Source organism: Dromaius novaehollandiae, chromosome Z, assembly GCF_036370855.1.
Source record: "Dromaius novaehollandiae isolate bDroNov1 chromosome Z, bDroNov1.hap1, whole genome shotgun sequence".
Classification (NCBI taxonomy): Eukaryota; Metazoa; Chordata; class Aves; order Casuariiformes; family Dromaiidae; genus Dromaius; species Dromaius novaehollandiae.
Window position 1 is genome coordinate 64,047,862 of NC_088132.1, and position 18,585 is coordinate 64,066,446.

Below are 18,585 nucleotides of genomic sequence, written 5' to 3' on the forward strand. Positions count from 1 at the left end.
GCTCTAATTCACGCTGAACAGGTTTACCCGGCTCTATAAAGATGGATTGCTGTCAGCACTTCCCAGTGCAGTCCTGGTACAGAAATTTCCTCACCTTTTGAACTTTCAAAGCACCTGAGCACAACTTACCCAGTTTAAAAAAAAAAAAAAAAAAAAAAAAAAAAAAAAAAAAAAGCATATCAATAAATTTAATAAATTCAGTTTTGAATTAGCTCTCCTTCTATCTTGACTTCTAACAGTGACAGTTCTTGAATGACTTATTGTTATTATTATTGACTTTAGCCTTCTGAAATATTGCTGAGTGGTGACCCACAGGGGTGGAGGTGGAATTAGATTCAGCAGCACTTATGCCATCATCTGTTTGGTATGTTACTTCCTTTCACTCTAATGTTGGGAAGATCACACCCAGCCTTTGCATTCCTCTTCGACAAGTTGTGTCAAGGAAAGGGGAGAAAGGAAGCTGCCCCACATACCGCTGGATATCAGAAAGGAAGGTCTTAATTAGGATGCCGGGATGTAATTTCTACAGAAATCAGCCCTTCCTTTTCTCAGTTCCAAGTCCTACTGCTATAATCATTTTAACAGCATGTTCTTACGGAGTGAGGACTCAAAAGATAACAGATTATTCTCTGGGGTTATTTAAAGCCTTTGGCTTATATCTAAAAGGGACACTGAATTCTTAAACCTAGCAGCACTAATAAATTCCTAAAAATGAAAGGATATTGGAGTCTACTGGAAGTGAAATAATGGAGTTTATTTTGGCTGACTTCTCTGAGAGGGTGAGGTGATTAGTACAGACAACGTACCAGAACATGCAAGGTAACATGCTCCGTGTCTTACAATAGTAGCCAATTCTTAACCATCTGAAATGAAGAACTCTCTGCTATTGTCTTACTTTATTGATAAATTTGAGAAATATATATTATAAATTCTTTAGCTACATCTCCCTACTCTTCAGCTGCAGCAAGATCTATAAATAACAATAATGCCATGAAATGCACAGTAAATACATGACAAATGTAGTCATATATTTGCAATACTTCTGCCTAAGAAATTTTTAGAACTTTAAAAATAATATTTTATCATATTTTGAAGTGACTCATATGTATAAAAATGCATGTATTGCCATGACTCATGAAAATTTCCTTAAATCTGACTCATTCACCTCAGAAAGGAATGTATTGAAAATCCATTGTAGTATGCATATAAGCCAACATGAAAATTTAATAACTCAACAAAAATAAAACATTAATGGTATTTCACTCCTAGGGAAAAAATATGTTTAACCAGAGTTAAAAAAAAATGCTTTTTCTCAAAACATCTGTTTATTTTCTTTGCTTGTTTTTTGCTGAATTAGGGACTATCAGATTTGATGCTGGAAAGTAATTTATATTAAGCATCTCTTATTCTTAAACAAATAAGGTGCTTCTTTAACTTTTATGTAATGTTTGAATAATTCCAGTCCTGTAGGCTTTGTCTTATTGTTTGATGTTCATGATATAAGGAGGAAAACAATGGTGACCACTCATTTTGGGAGGGTCAGAATGGGTTCTAAAGCAGAAATCACAAACCTTGCAATGATCAAAGCAGAATAGATCTCTTTGCCTTGCTTGTTACCATTTTATAGTGCCAATCCCTAATGACAGGGCCATGCCCATGAATCCAGAAACACGAATATAGTCCTACAAAAGCGAGAGAAAATACCACACCAAGAAGCGCTAAGATCCCATTTCCACAGGGACACCATTTCCCAACCATTTCCAGAGAGAAGTGATGGCTATGCCCATGTCACGAACTTCCAGCAAAGATATATGATTTATAAAGAATTTAATCCTGAGCTACCTAGTCATTATTCTTCATCAGGTCATCTTCAGTCAGCCTGAAGATTATTTCATTTTCCCACACATTTGCTCTTGAACACAAGCCAAACCACCTGAACTGCTGTTGTTCTTTTTGTTTTAATATGTTTCAATTCTCAGAGCCTGCTGCTTTTTTACTTTACAAATGGCTTAACCATGATCTAGTTAAACAAATGGCCTTGAAGATGGGTATAAATATCACTCTCACATTAGACAGCTTTCACCTTCAGAATGAGGTAGACTGACCTTACTGTAATTGTGAACCAGGAGATAAGAAACCATCACAGAGTCAGTGGCAACTTGTGAAACCTTAGCCCTATTTAAACCAAACTCCTATTGAATACAAGAAGGCCAATATTCTCTCCGGTTTCTTTAGTGGTTAGTAGAGAAACTCTCTCTTCCACCAACTCAAAGAAAGCTCAACTAGCTTTTCCATTCTTTTGATTACCTATCTTTCCCTAGATGCTTTGAATCATAAACGCCGTCATTATCACCAACAGTTCTGATCTATTTATTACTTAAATTTGGCCCTGCAAGATCTGAACTATTATAAAATATGGTCTTTCCAGTGACACTTTTGGCCTACAGATATTTTTGTAAACATTTCTACATCTCTTAAAAAATATCATGCAGAAACCAGGGACAAAGAGGAGCATTGAGTGTAGAAAGACAGTTGTGTGGTTCTGTCTCCCCCTTTTTTTTCAACTAGAAACATAACAATTATGCTAAGCAAATTGTAAACAAGGGTGGAGATAATAGAAAGCATGCTTTTGTGTGAAAAAGAAAATTGGCACACTACTTAGTCACTGCAAATACACAAGTATTATGGAAGTTACTGCACAGCTTGCTCTGCTGCTTACAAAATAAATACGTATATGACTACTGAAAATAGTTTTCTTAATACTAGAATTACATGATCTAAAGGATGACATATGACAAATACATTCAGCAAATACATAATTTCATAACTCCAACTTTCATTTATCCCTCCCAAATGTGTCTAGACTCAAACTACAGTCCTGCATATAATGCAAATATTCAAACTGTTCTCCAAATTTTCAGTAAGGGAAAAAAACCCCAAAGGTTGGTGGTACAGCTCATGTTTACTGATGTTAGAGACTCAAGTTCAAATCCAGTAGCAGATCACACAGATTAAAATTATTTTATGTCATCAAGGCAATTCCTGATCTTAATATTATTATGGGATAAAACAATCTTTTGCACATTCAGAAATTTGGGATGGTATCTGAATGCTCTTTCTTCATTATTATATCCCTTTTCTTTTCCACCTACTGTATCCAAGAGATGATCTGTTCTAAAACCTAGGATCTGTCTCCAGGGCACCAAACATTTATCAAACCTTTCTAACAGGGAGAGTTTAAATACTGGAACTGAGATTCTACCAAGACATAAAACATTTCAGACTATAGTTTATATTCCATAGATCTCAGTTCAAAAATGAAGCATTTCAACACCATAATAACTACTTTTGATACAGAGAAAAAAAAAACTCTCAGAAATTATATAGGACCATTCCTACCTACCTGTTTTCTATTCCTCAGATGTCTTGCTTTCTCCAGAGCCTGAGGAGTCATGGGGTGAACCAGACCCCGCTAAGAAAGCCTTTACATGAGCAAAGAGAAGAGGGAGAAGACAGAACCCAAACATAAACTGAATGGTCAGTAGCAATGAAGAATGTCATCTACTTTGCATACATATCCCTTCCCACAAGCACTTTCCATAAATACTAAAAATTGAAAGCAAAGCCTGGTCTATGGAAGGGGTAATGGCTTAAAATCTTGAGGACAGCCTAGAGGATGTTCTTGTGGATAATCTGTATGTTTGGATTCAATCTGTGAGCAGATACTCAGAGCTCCCTAAGGTTTGCAGGCAGTTTTATGCTGCCAATCTAACAACATTGAAGTTATTTTCCTGAGAAGAATACATTGCAGTTACACTGCCAGCTGTGTTTTGACAGACTTTGAGTTTGGGGTTTTCTTCTCTGCATTTTCCTATGAGAGGCCAAGAAATGGCCAGAAATGATGCCCTCCCCTTTAAACAGGTAGATGATGCCATATTAAAGATATAAGAAGAAAGATAATTTTAGTGCCTATATGAGGGACTTCCTTTTACTTCAGATCTCAGACATGGAATAGTAACTTCACTCAGTTGCAGAGTTTTGAGTCCAAGAGGCAGAATTAATTAGATTTTTGGTTTGCCCTTTCTCTTTTGAAGGAAAGAGATTCAGAATTAACAAATCAGCCTCATACATGAAACACCTACAGCAGAAACATGGATCAAAATCTCATTGATATGGGTTCTCAGAGCAGACAGACATACTCGGAGTCCAATCTCTTTTGGGTTCAGCTTCCTTTAATCAAAGAATCATCATCTTCTTGGATGCTGTTAAATGCAAGATGAGCTCAGCTCTAGATAGTTCTTACACTGAAAAACTCATTTAATTTAAAATTCTATCCCAAAGACTGCAGGCTGCCTTGAGTCCCACAAACAACCATTGCCAGAAGCTTGAGTTATTAGGTAGTTTGAGGATGCTGCCTGCTGGTTCATTGACTCTTCACTGTCTCTTCAGGTAAAATTGTCATTTGCTCACTGTTTTGGAGAGTGTTCTCTATTAACCTATCTTACTGTAGTTTTCAGAGGTTTTTGTCCACAAAATCTTTTCTGGCCACATCTGATTTATACATGGTCCAGATCATTCACATTTACCTTCTCATAACAGTGTAAAAGAGCATTCTTTGGCCCAATAATATGAGGCTGACCAAAAGCATTTCTTTTACTTAGAGCTTTACAGCTCTCTTGCAAAAATATCCTTGATCATTAGACCAATAAGCCCAGTATGATGAAGTTAATGTAAAATACTGACACATATTTCACCTTGGAAAATAAAACAAGATTCTAATTTCTAAATAAATTTTTTCCACATTTCGTGTAAAATCTATTTTTTACAGCTACTTCAGCTCATTTATCTATTTCTCTGTATTTATGGAGTAGGTCTTGAGGAGTTTTTGGCATAAACTATATCTCTATATCTCACATAAGATTAGACTACATTATTTATAAAAATAATTTCAAGGGAAAAAAATCTTTGTGTAAAAGAAGCTGATTTATCAGTAGACATAGGTAGTTTGTTATCAAACCTGCACTTGAGGGTTTAACTATCACTTTCATTTATAACGCAAACTTCAAAAGAAGAATTTGCTGCATGAGAAATATTGATTTTTGCAAATGTATTTTTTTCTAAAGGCTTTTCCCTCAAATTCACCAACCGGGAATGATTACAATTTCTGCCAGATAGTAAAGTACATACTAAACAAGATATTCAAGAGGTCTGAATTACAGGGCTCTAACTGAAGTTGGGCTGCTAAAATGGCACATACACAAATTAAGTTGATTATTGCAAATACTACCTCTATGGTTAGGTTTTTCCTGTTCTCAGAAATTCTTCGCATGCCCATCTCTTTCAGGAGGAGTTGTTGAGGACTTGAAGGGGGATACCTCCCTCTTGCATGTCTGCCCAGTGATCACTCCTTGCTGAGCAGTCTGCCACAGGATTACTTCAGGTCATGCCCAGTCAGTACTGTGCAACATGAGTCTCTGTGTGAGTTAGACTGTCCACACTTTCCAAATGAGTTCTTTTGGACATGGCAGCTACTGCACAAGTAGGTCACCTTTAACCAAAACAGAATAATGAACCAGTCAGGAAAAAAAAAAGCAAATAAAAAACAAGCATGCATTAACTTAGTTCATGCGAACAGTTGTATAGCTGATAGAGCATATTGGCATACAGATTATTAAGGTCAAGGCAGCTGACAGGCAACCAAATGAGCAGCATCGCCAGTAAAACAGTGAGATAACACTTAAGTCTTTAGTCCCTTAAATATCCCTGGGATATTAAATATGAGTAAAGAGAACTTGAAGAATTTTTTTAAAGTTTGCAGGAACCCAGAGAATATACCAACCTGCCAGGGTAACTGAAAATCAGAAAAATAAAAGACACCAATGAAGGTCAGCCAGCCTGTAAATCAGATACTGTACTAACACTTTTTGCCTCTCCGTGTACCAACACACCCACAAAATAAACAGTATCAAACATACACACAAACAAAACTGAGGAAACACTGTCCATCTCTGGAACAGTAATCCTTTTAGAGAAGAAGGGTGCCCTTCTCCTGGGATTTTTGAACTTTGGAAGTCAGCAGGTAGAATATATGGTAAGGCCCCTTTACATTGTGACAGTGATCTCTCACCCACGATGCAGAAATGCTAATTCCTAGGAGAGGCTTCTCATTTCAGGCTGGGCACTGACCATCCTGCAATATCAACACAATTTGTTCAGAGCTGAGCAACATAATAAAGGTTGCACCTTATCAACCCACACAGTGAAGGGGTGATTGAAAAACACAGTATCGATTTTGCAGGAGAGAGAGATGAAGGTAGTCATGCTCAAAAAAAAGAAGAAGAAAGAAAGAAAGAAATCTTTATAAAAGTCTGTGTAGATATTGCAAATACTTGATTTTTAAATTCTCCCTCCCCCTTGTCCTAGAAAACCCATCTTACATGGGTTTGTAACAGGACCAGAACTACCCTATTCCTACCTAGAATGAGAACTCCTGCTGGACTGCCCAAAGCAATGTTCTGCCTTAGTGATAACCCAAAGATAACCCAATCCATACACACCCCCTCTCCCTCCCTCTTTCCCTCCTTCCTCCAGCCTCCATCTGGGATTACACAGAAATGTAAACCCTCCATGGAAAACCAAGACCGTTATTTGTATGGCAGCCCTATGTCTCTAGGGTAGCCTTGATGTTGAGCACGTTTGAAGCCATATGACTAGCAACTTTCTGTTTGACCACAACTATTTTTGGTCACACACATTATTCGTAAGACAGAGTGGGAAAAGAGTTGTGATTCTTTTCTTGTTGTTTAGTTAGATTTGGGGGGATAGAGGAATAAAGGGATCATTACTAGAGATACTTTTTTGTAGTGAAAGAAATGTTTCTCTTTCTCCAGGTTTCTGTGATCTATCTTGCTCTTGGCATCAGGGATTTCCTTGCAAATTATGATCTTAAACATAACTGGGCTAAAGATTTGTTTTTAGTGTTACTGAATATATTTCAAATTTGACATTTTGGCTTACGTTGTTCTCTTATTGAAGGGAGAGGGAGAGAGATGGAAACAAGAAGGAAATAAACCTGACCACAGCAATTACTTCATTCTCATGAAGATGTGAAGGAAAGAGTTTAATGCACACTAGACAAGATTTAGGCCTCTACCATAAACATAATCAGAATAAGCAAGCAGGTAGGAGAAGAGATGACAACGAGGCTATCAAACAGAGTCCAAATAATTTAGCACAAGAGCTCTGTTTCAATAGCTGTCCTTGACAGAAGTAGCACTGGCAAAGAGCCCATAACCTGGCAGAGCCAACCAACAAAGTTTAGTGAAAGTCTTTCTAACAAGTGTTTATTATTGGTACTTGAAGTTCAAACAGATTCAAAGCAATAAAATAATAAAGTTTAAAAGCAAATAGCAAAAACTGAGGCCATATTCAAGCAACAGTAACAATAGCAAAACCTTGAATAATCTGGTTTAGAAGTTACTGACTTCCAAGAGCCTGAATTCAGTTTACTAATCTCATGTATATGAGAACCTCCTTGCCTAAAAATGAGCTGTGTTTCAAGCACATCCATCACAGCTCATGGCCTTGGACTGGACTGTGAGGAGTTTTAATTCCCTGTGCCATTAGCTTTACATCATCTGTGAAACTCCAGTGGATTATCTTTCACAGGTCTTCTGTGTACTGATAAGTGAGGGTGAAAGCACGATTTCACAGGGAACAGTTGGCTTGCATTTCCTAATTTCTGCATGCTTGATTTAGCAACTTTAACATTGTAGGTTTTTTAAATGTAATTAGCTGTATAGCTTATGTAAAAGGTTATGACTCCACATTTAAGATTAATTGTTGGGAGAAGGAAGAGTAGTTATCTGAAATCTTTCAATGAGGGCAGTTTCTTTAATGCTTTCAGAGCCTCTGGCACTGACCACGAGCAAGGAGAGCCTGGGTTGGGTTGAACCCACCACAGGAATAATCCAAAGAAGCAATTTCTATTTTCCTATATTCAGCAAAATGGACTGTTTAAAGATGGCACTCTTAAGAATTCGAGACGATAAACTATTATAGTGTCCCATTCACAGACTCCAAGGACGATACACAAAGTATCAGAGGGCAGAATTCTGCAGGTTTGGGAGAAGGGATAAAGAAGACAGGACATCCCAACAGTGTTATACAAGTTCAGTTTTTCAGACTTAATCTAGTAAAAACAACTGCTTCATTCCTCCCATTAAAATCCCCACACTTGCCATAATCTCTTTGCAGCCTCTTGTGATTACACAAAGTAAGCCTCCCTCTGGAACTGGGTCTATCAGGGTCCCTACTATCAACGCTACAAAGGACTTTTCTTCCTGCATCTTCTTCCTTCCCACTTCATAATTTTCTGCATCAGACCCATAGCTACCAATGAGGAAACCTCAGACAATAAATAGCAGCATCAGTGGACCTCTGGATCTCTAGGCCATCCCCAAAAATACATTTCTAATCGGAGACTTCTCTTGGTTTCATTTCCCATATGACAGCTGTGCTGGAAGTGTAAATACAAAACTGTGTCTACTGTATTATCCAGTAAACATGATTTTAGGAAGATTAGTTGAAAGGCATTTCAATGTTCTGCCACCCACTCTCTGCAACCACAGTGGAATTTGAGTATACATAAAGAAGCTACGTTTTTTGGAAATAGCAAGGAGAGTTTCTATGAATTTAACAAAAGACTTGAATTTAAGTAGAAAGTAAGGAAATTGGCACCAGGAACATTTTGCAAACAATTAACATGTTAAGCCCTTTGGCTCTATTTTCTCTTGTTGATGTTAGTAACTGGTATTTCCAGGACTGCTGACACACTTAGCATCATTGGAGGAGTGAACAACGGATTTCTCTAGCAGGTAGTAACCGGAAGCAAATGATGCATGTGCCGGCCAGGCAGCTTTGACAGCTGCCATGGCCATGTTGAAGGTTCCACAGCGTCTACCACTCTGTCTTCATTAAAATCTCTTTTACAAAAATCTCCTTCTTCAGTGAATCCTACCAATACAGCCAATCTACATTAGTCACAATAATGCGGTCGTGCTCTCATTAAATAATTTTAATTGTTCACTTTAAGAGAGAGCTGTCCCCTGAATTTTTCAGGACACTGTCTAATTTTCTAACCTTTAGCTTCATAGAGCATTATGTTCTCAGTATTTAACACATGCAAGAGAACGTAAAAATGATCTGAGGGATATTGATCCTCCATTTTTCTGTACAAGTGAACTCATTTGTCATCTGTTATGACAGAAAAGAGGAAGTTTTGTTTTATTTTTACCTGAAAGCAATATTAGCACAAGAGTTCAATTGGGGGGATGACTTTAAATATAATAATCTTTAAAAGAACTGCTCAACTAAAACAAGGAAAGTAAATAATATTTACTACAAGGAAAAATATATTGAAATACTTCAGTCAGGCTGTTTCACTTTCTGAATTGCTTCTTAGGCTAAAGTACAGAAACTTCTAAAGTACAGCACATGCTGTCTGAGCATGACAGCTAGTTTGGAATCAATTCTCTCATATGCTGGTCTCAAACAGAGACAAGCCAGTACTTTTCTGTTACTGGATTTAATGATGTATTAGGCATGCAAGCCTCTGGAGAGGAAAGGTAGGTGCATTAATATTGACAGAACTACTACTTCTTCCCATTCCAGGATATGGTAATGTTTCACAGCGAAAGATGTGCCTGCCATACCCTCTCATCCACATGTATAAGGGGAAGTAAATTAAAACCCATTCTCCCCAAAGTCAACCACAAACATAACGATGGGTTGTAAAAGCTACTTGTAAACAAGCAAACAAAAAAGCCAGAGTCACCATGCTATATTGCAGCTCCTCCTATTTGGCTGGCCATGTGCACATACATCAGCTTCTCCTGATGCACACTTTAACCCAGCTATGGAAAACAACCTTTTTCACACTCAGAGTGGCTACAAAAACAGAGCTAGTGAACAGATCACACGACAATTTTTTTTAAACATGCTTTCAAGAGACCACATGCTTCTGTACAGCATATGCACATATTTGTACAGCAATACAAACTGAAGGTATTTGGGGGCCCAGGTGAGCATTAAAGACCACATTTCTACCCAGCTTTTTCTGCTTGGAGATCTTTCTGCAACAGCAGGCCTTGGCCCTCCATGCTGGTCAGCGAGTGGTGCTGAAAGGCTCTGTTTGGAGGCACTGCCTGAAGGCACAAACAGGTTGTGTTATGAAAAATAACCCAAAATTGCAGCAAGGGATGGGCTCAACTTAAATACAGTGGCATCTGATACAATTACTGATAAATAAAATGGGGTGGTAGGATGTGAAAAGCGTTAGGAAGGTTTACAAAATTCAGGAGGACAAGTAAGAACATCCTTCTGCCCATTGAACCTTCAGCTTCTCATAGCCAGAGCTGAACATTTATCCTCTCCACTGAAAGGGGTATTTTGTTGCTGCAAGAGAGCCTCTGCCTGCTCTCTGATTGCCTGGAAATGGGAATCTTGCATTCAGATCCTTCTCTGCCCAACTCAGACCAGTAGTTGGTATTAATTCACAGTTTAATAGTGCAGTCAAGTTTACGATGACTGCTTTATCAAGTACAGACATTTATAGTCTTCATTGTAAATCTAAATCTAAAGAAATGTTCTTAATGAACAAGATAAAGGCAGATATGGTTTAAAGGATAGTAGTTACCACTTCCCACATATACTCAACACAGCAGTTTATAAGTTGTTTTACATCCTTACTGGCCTGAATTGTTCAAAATAATCCACCTAATTTGGAATAGGCTTATCCAACCTAAAGCTGTCTGTGGAGAGGTGCTGAAAAACCTCACAACAGAGAACAACAGAGTGATCTGAAGAAAGTGACAGATGAAATTCAACACTAGTGAGTGCAAAATAATATATGTGGGTGAAAAAACAATCCTAAGTAGATATACGTGATGACAGACTGTAAATAAGCGAAAAGCGTGCAGGAAAGAGATCTCAGAGACGCTGTAAATAGTACTCTAAAAATATCAGAGCTCAATGATTATCAAAAAAGCAAATAAAATATTAATAATATGAAAGGAATATAGGACAAAGCAAATCATGTATTTATGTTTTTGTACAGATCTATGATGCAGATGCATTTTGTGGACTGTAGGCATTTCATATCATCCCTCCTCACAGTATATGTAAAACTAAAAAAGGTACAGACAGAGCAGTCCAGGATGATGACAGGTTTTTGAAGAGCTTCAGTGAAAGGACAGACTAAATGAGTTTGTTCATTTGACCTTTCCAGATTGTCATTCTGATTACATCTAGTTAGCCTTAGCTTTCTTTAAGAGGAATACTTGGCAAACTACATGAAAAAAGGTAAATGAAAATCAAATATCTCAAGGTAAAAGTCATGAAGAGAACAAGGTAGAAGACTATAAAATGTTAAATGCCATGAAGAAGGTTTGTAGAGGATGATTTTTCTTTTCTTCTCACAATAGAAAAATAAGGAGGCACCCAAAGAAAAGATCAGGCTTAAACAAAAGGAAATACTTTTTGCATGTAGCTTCTTAATTGCAATGTGGAATTCATTACCGCAGGATGTTGTGGAGGCCACAGCATAAAAGGAACTGAAAAAAAAGGATTTGTAGAGGATAAACCCACTGGTGGTTATTAGACACAATGGTCCGGATGCAAACTTTAGCACAGGAAATTCTTAAACCATCAATTACTGGAGGTGAGGATAATCACTTGATACATGCCCTGTTCCTCATCCTCCTCTTTACGCATTCACTGCGGTTTACATGCCAGGAACAGGACGCTGGGATGCCTGGGCCTTCAATTGATTGGTCCTTAAGTTCTTTTGTTCTTAAGTTACATTGCATTTACTATAGTGTAAGAATGTGCTTGTGAGTGGACACCATCAAGTATGCTATAAATTCGTATTTTGCAATTTGTATAGCTACCCAAAGCAAGAGAAGCATTTCTCTCAGCATGGAATATGAAATCTTATGTTAGCTACAAATTACATGATTGTGAGGGAGATGCTATGGAAAGGAAGCACTGAGTTTTGGATGATAGAAACCTCCTTTTGCAGTGAGTAGCATCTGAGTGGAGCCCTATGACCACGTTAAACCTCAGCAATTATGGACCACCAGTACTTCTATCTGCCAAGCTTTACCCAAAAGCATTCCAGGGAGGACCACTGGAGGTACTAAACCTAAAATAATCCTTATTTATAATTCTATGAGTTTGAATTATGTCTAGTCTTTATCAAATAACAAAAATGCTAATCTACATATCTAAAATGATACCAGTCGAAAGCATCCAAGTGTTTCAACTGGAGCAGGCACCATCACATATTACACTATCCTTGCACTTCCACAGGCAGCACAAAAAGCTGAGCATTCTGGTCATGTATTCATCAAAAAGTTTACAGCAGTACTTCTGTCACATGCCAGATTAAAAACGCAGCCTGCACCTATGCTGCAAGAAGATTGTGTTCCAGCTCCCCAAACTGTGATAGAGATTTGTTTGAAATGTTAGTGGTGGCAGCAAAAAAAAAAAAAAAAAAAAAAGTCTTGTGTCTCGCAAGGGAAAACTCCAGAAACATAACGTTGCTCAACAAAACAGATCACAGACTTTCCGAACTACTGAGAGAGACAGTACATGCCTTAATCTGTGGAGACTTTGCAATATGCAAAATTTTAAAAGCAAACACTAAAATTCACACTAAAGCCACCTCGGATTTTGTTTGCAGCCCTGGTTCCCTTACGATTTCATCCAGGATGGGTCTAATACCACATGGAGCAGAATGCTTTTGGAATGGTACAGCAACACTCAACAACATGCAATGCTGTCGAAAGGCACAAAGAAAAGTCTAGGGCATGAAAGCCCCAGGAGTGAGTCCCACTGAGCGCCTGGCTGCTGATGGGTAAAACACTCTTCAGTGCTCACTGCGACTGCAGGCATCCAGTGCGCAGCAGAGACTGAGAGCAGCGCGGGGCTGTCGGGATCTCAAGGCCCTAGGGGTAAGGTGCAGGACTAGCCCATAGCCGAGTAGCTACACATTCAGGAGCACCAAGCGCCCAGCTACTGCACCTATACTGGCAATAAAACTCTTCATCAATCACTCATACAGTTTTCTGTGTGAAACAGCATGGTAGCGTATATCTGACTTTAAATAACATATTATATCCAAAATCCACATACCAATTTTCACATGTTCCTACATGCACATATATTGTCTGTTTTAAAATAATGTTCCTCATTGCTATTTTCCTCTATAAAATTGTGTATATATACACAATATATAAAAACTTTATAACTAAAAACAATTATAAAAACTATATTTTTGTGTTTAGAAACATAATGATATCTGATCGGTTTACAAAGAAATTAACCACCATATCCTTTATACTAAAAATCTTACACTCTATTTGGTGACTACATTCATCTCCCATTAAAAATGTATTTAGAAAGAGAAAAAACACACACCCAAGTGATCAAAAGAGAGCTAACTGCTGAGGCTGACTTGCGATAAGAACCAACACAGTCAGCACTTTAAAAGCACAGTTTAGAAGAACCGGCACCGACGGAGAGATTTTCTGTAGTGCCCCAGTATTTACACTGGAGGCATTTGCGCAAAGCCCGGCAGACGGCCCGACCCAGGGCAGCGGCGTGCGAGGGGAGCGCTCCGGAAGGAGGGGGCAGGAGGGGTCCCGGCGGCCGGCGCGAGGCAGCGCTCCGCGGTGGGAAAGCGGCGGGGTAGGAATTCCTCTCCCGCAAGGCTCAAAGTGCAGGAGGAACAATGCTGAGAAAGGCTGGCGGCTACGCCCAGGTCAGCCAAGACGGACAATCCCCCACCGGCGGCATCCCCCAGCACGCCCTGGCTTTTCAATAACATTTACACGTTCGCCGCTGTGAACTACTGAGCTTTACTTTATTGTCTGACTTTGTGATTTCAAGGGGAACCGCATCAGAAGATAAAATTTGCTTAAACACTAGAGTGATAAACTACAAAGGGAACGGTCCCTGTGTATGACCGGCTAGACGCGACTTGGCTGACACCTCCGTAACCCCATCAGTTCTGCTCTCCCGTGAGACCCACATTCATCGCAGCGGGCCTCAGGTACCCAAGCCAGGCGTGCGGCCACCCCGCAACCTGCCGGCACGGGCACCCCACGGCGGGCGCTGGGCATCGCAGTGGGCGCCCGGCTCTGCCCTGGCCCATGCGCCCCGCCGCCGCGGCCCCCGGCCTCCCCGGCCAGCCCCAGCGCCCCGTCCGGCCAGACTCGTGCCTTTGCTGGCTCCGTGAGCACCCACACGAGGTGGTTTCGCGCACACAGGGCGCGCGCAGGATGCTGTCAGCCTGTTAGGGGGTTCTCCCAGCCCTCTGGGGTTCCTGATAGCGCGGCGCAAGCAGGAGCTGGGCGGATGAGCCCGTCGTTGCCTCCGCTGTCGCGCCTGCGATGCCAGGAGCCCAGGCGTCGCACGCAAGACCGCCAAGCGTAGCAAGCCCACTTTAAAGTGGCACCAGAGGTCAGGGAGGTGAGGGGACCTCCCCTGCCCCCCAACCCGCTCGTCAGGGCATCAGAAACCCCACGGCGGCAGCCTCCCCGCCTGCCCGCGCCTGCCAGCCACGTGGGGCTCAGCCCCGGCTGCCCCAGGCGGCTTCCCGGGCACGTGAGCCACCCTCGCCTGCGTCGCTTGCGTCCAAAATCTGATCCGCTGCGCTCTGCGGTTGTTTCCTCACCGCTTGCTCACGCCAAGTCCTGCCGCGCGGCCCGTCCGGCGCCCGCAGCGCTTGTGTGCCAGTGACCTCTAGAGGCTCCCGTCTGGCGGCGGTCTCCTCGGAGGCTCCCGGCGCCGCACAGCGCTGCGTGGGCTCGGAGAGGCGCGGGAACGGGCAAAGCTGCGAAAACGGCACCGCGCAGCGAACAGCACCGCGCTCGCCAAACCTCCACCTGCTTTTGCCAGAGGGAAACGCCGCGCGGAGCCCGTGAGACGCAGGGCACGGGATAGGGGAGGCCCCGGCCAAGCACACCGCCAGGCACGAGCTGTCTGCGGGGACCGGGAGGGAACTTCTCACACGTTTTAGCCCCTTTCCAGCAGAGGAAAGGCATGACCATCATGAGAAGGGAAAGGAGACTCTCCTACCAAGGAGGGGGAAAGCAGCAGCCCTGGCCTCCAGACAGCTACCTTAGCCACCACACATAACTTTGGATTAGCTGCCTTAAAACGAGTCTCTAGATACACCTAAAATATGCCAAAAATCATAAAATGGCTCACAACCGTGGCAGGCAAGAGCTACATTGGTTCCACCTCTCACACACAATGGCCAGCAAGTTTTGTGCTACTCCTCTGAAATACAAACACATACAATCTCACCCTATATATTTATTTTTTCATAAAAAGAAATTAAAGAATTCAGAAGGCCTGCACACATCAGGTGCTCATGTCGCATTGCCTTTCTGTTTCCTCTCACTGGCCCCACAAGGCACATTGCTGCCAATGGCACCCTAAGGAAGGGGGCTCTGAGCTGCAGGCCCCTGCCTGGGAAAGGTCATCAGCTAGGGCTGCAATTGCCAGTCTGGGATTTCCTATTATTTATGCTCAAAGTCTACATCCTCCGTGACAGGACACAGTTTTTCCCACGTTCTCATAGGAACATAAGGATTTTCAGAACATCTGATGGCTTGGACTACAAGATGTTGGGGAAATAGCCATTGCACACAGCAAACAACCACGTGAGCAGAACAAGTCCATAGTCAGACACTTTAGACCTACCCCATACGTGTGCTGCACCTCTGACTTGGGCTTGTCACAACACATTGAGTTGTTTGGCCCGAGCCTGATCCATGGGCCTGAGTTTCATGTGGTTTATTCCGCATGATAGAAATCTCCCAAGCACTTTGGGGATGCAGGATCTTCAAAACCCTTAACATCCAGGAGGGAGTATCTGGGTACATATATAGAATACACACGATTCTTAGAGCTCATGAAATGGTCCCTCTCTGCACTATCGCTGCCTCAAGTAACAGTGGCGGCTGGAGAACAGGGAAGGGTTGATTGGGATTACAGAATGGCATTTACATGTGCACTCAGGCATCCCACAAACCCTCAGATTCTTGGAGTGTCCTGGTTAAAATCGGAGCGCTCAGCTACCAGTTTGTATTATGTGGTAATTTAATAGCACCGGCTCTTATATACTGCTTTCCTTCCTGGACCTGAAAGTGCTTGATAACCTAGACGAAAAGAGAGCAGAGAGCACTCTAACTCACTCACAACTCTTCCTCATGACGGACTTAACTTCAGATAAAAAACAAAACACTGCTACTGTGATATCTCCCTCCTACAGCAGATTCCACATGAGCAGCGGTTCTGGATGGAAACCTATTTTTACCTTAAAACACAGCAGTGAAGCAGCTGCGCCATGAGCCCAGCCAGCTTCATCATGCCTTCTGTCGAAGCCTTGCTGGCCTGTCAATACCTCTCACAACCCCACTTGCCCCAGCCCACGGCAGGGCACCTGCAGCTGCCCCAACACTGAAGCACCGGAGCTGCAGTTCCTCCCACCCAGCCCCAGCAAAGCATGGTTTTGCAGCTGATGCTTTCAGCTGACGGAAGAAAGCGCATCTCCAGACAAATTCACATGCTGATCTTCAGGCCTGCCCCTGACATCCTGCTTCTTGCTGTACTGCTGACTTGCACAAACCTATTCATCAGACAGTACCTGGGCTGTCTCTTTTTATGAATTTTGCCTCAAAACTAAGCAAGAAGCATGAAATTCCAGAATACTTTTTTGTAAACCTTTCTCATATTCAGGGTGGACCAAACCAATCTGACCAATTCTGCACCAAAACAATAGCAGCTAATGTCAGTGTGAGATTCTTAAGCATATTGTCTACTGCAAGTGCCCAAGAAGTAATGGTACATCAGCTATTCCTTTGTAAAACCTTATTGTAGGTTGCTTTTTTTTCATGCTACTCGTGAAAGGACACCTTTAGTTCCACCTTGAAAATCTATTTCTAATGCTGTCAGACAGCAAATATATCTTTTACAAAGTTCTCAAACACAAAGCAACAATAACATGAGCTAATAAAACAGTTTATCACAAAAATATTGATGGTGTTGACAGAATAAGAAAGTCTGTTCTATCAGTCCTTTTTTAAAAAGGAAAAAATTATGACATCTCTAATAGACAGAGAAATTGCCATACATGTTACCAATGCAACAATTTGCATCTTGCCTGTCGTGACACGTGAAAAACTGTATTGCAAAGGGAAGCATTTTCTCAATTTTCTATAACTAGCTTTTCTTTTTTTTTCCTTTTTTTTTTAAGCCCAACTCCCAGAGGGGAAGGAAAACTGAATCTTCATTTTAGCCACATAATGATATAGTACAACTGTGAGTACAATTTGTAGAATCCAATATTCTTATGCCATGCCTGTGAAAATCAAAGTTTTAGTCACGGAAGGCAGGGGGGGAATATTGTTTTAGTTTGCCTGGTGATTCCTGGTCAGTGCCAGGAAACACACTTGTTCTCAAGTGCAGGCAGATGTCTTCACAGGAAGGTTTTCCCCTGTGGGTCAGAACAGAAGTACCTTTATAAAACAGAAGATGTTAAAACATACACCTTATTCTCTCCAAATGTCAGTTTTACACTCTTTCCCGCAAGCAGGCAAGATATATACTAGCGCAAAGAGGTTAAAAAAAAAAAAAAAAAAGGAAAAAAAAAGAAAAGAAAAGAAAAACAGAAAAAACGGAAACAAAACACCACCGCCACAACGTATTTACAGCACTAGGTACAGTAACAGGCCTGGCTGTAATACGTGTAGGAAAACCTCCCGGAGAAATCATGTCATGCTTACAGATAGATGTCAAGTTTTCTTAGCCAGGGATTAGAAAAATATGTTTGTTTCCAAATAAGCTTATCCTGCACACTGCCAGGAAATAGTTTAGCCAAATCTGCCACTCAGCCCAGTTTCTTTCGCTATGAACTAAAGAAAACAGCGGTGCTGCTGGAAACACTGACAATGGCCACTGGTTTCTTTTTTATCTGTTGGAACTGACTCCTGGCACTCACCCAGTTCTACCTGACTTACTGTGAGTTTTAGTGAAAGCAAGTTATAAGAACAGCACAAATCACTGCTTAAATGTTTTCCTCGTCAAGCAAACCAACACTCACTTGTTACGTTTGATATGATCTTCTTTCTGCCTTCCAGAAATTTCCTCCCTTTTTATTCAATGTTCTTGTAATGTTGTTACTCAGTTGCACAATGAGGCAGAAGACCTGAGTGATCACATGTGAAAACAGCACGTTGAATACACTATGAAAACTAGCTTTGCAGTATTTGTAATGCTCAAAAAAATCCCTTGGATGATCCACTGCTTTACCTAAAGATGAGGAGATGTATTTAACTGAAGAGTCAATTTATATGGCTTTGTATTGACAACGCAGTTTAGGGGAGACAGAAAGAGGGAAGGAGGCAGAGGGAGGGAGGGAGAGATATCTTTGGAGAAAACTCTGCACCTATCAAAGAACAATGCATACTAAAAACAAGGCAAAAGCAAGTGACTTAAGTTTTGGCTTTGATTCCT

The 18,585-nt window shown here is 41.1% G+C and overlaps 1 long non-coding RNA gene across 1 annotated transcript; it reads left to right on the plus strand.

The window, feature by feature from the left end:
* The first annotated feature begins 547 nt into the window (after positions 1 to 547).
* Positions 548 to 13,331, plus strand: LOC135324681 (uncharacterized). The gene is made up of 3 exons (XR_010385980.1): positions 548 to 819; positions 3,422 to 3,537; positions 12,743 to 13,331. It is a non-coding gene; the product is annotated as an uncharacterized LOC135324681 (long non-coding RNA).
* Positions 13,332 to 18,585: the final 5,254 nt, after the last annotated feature.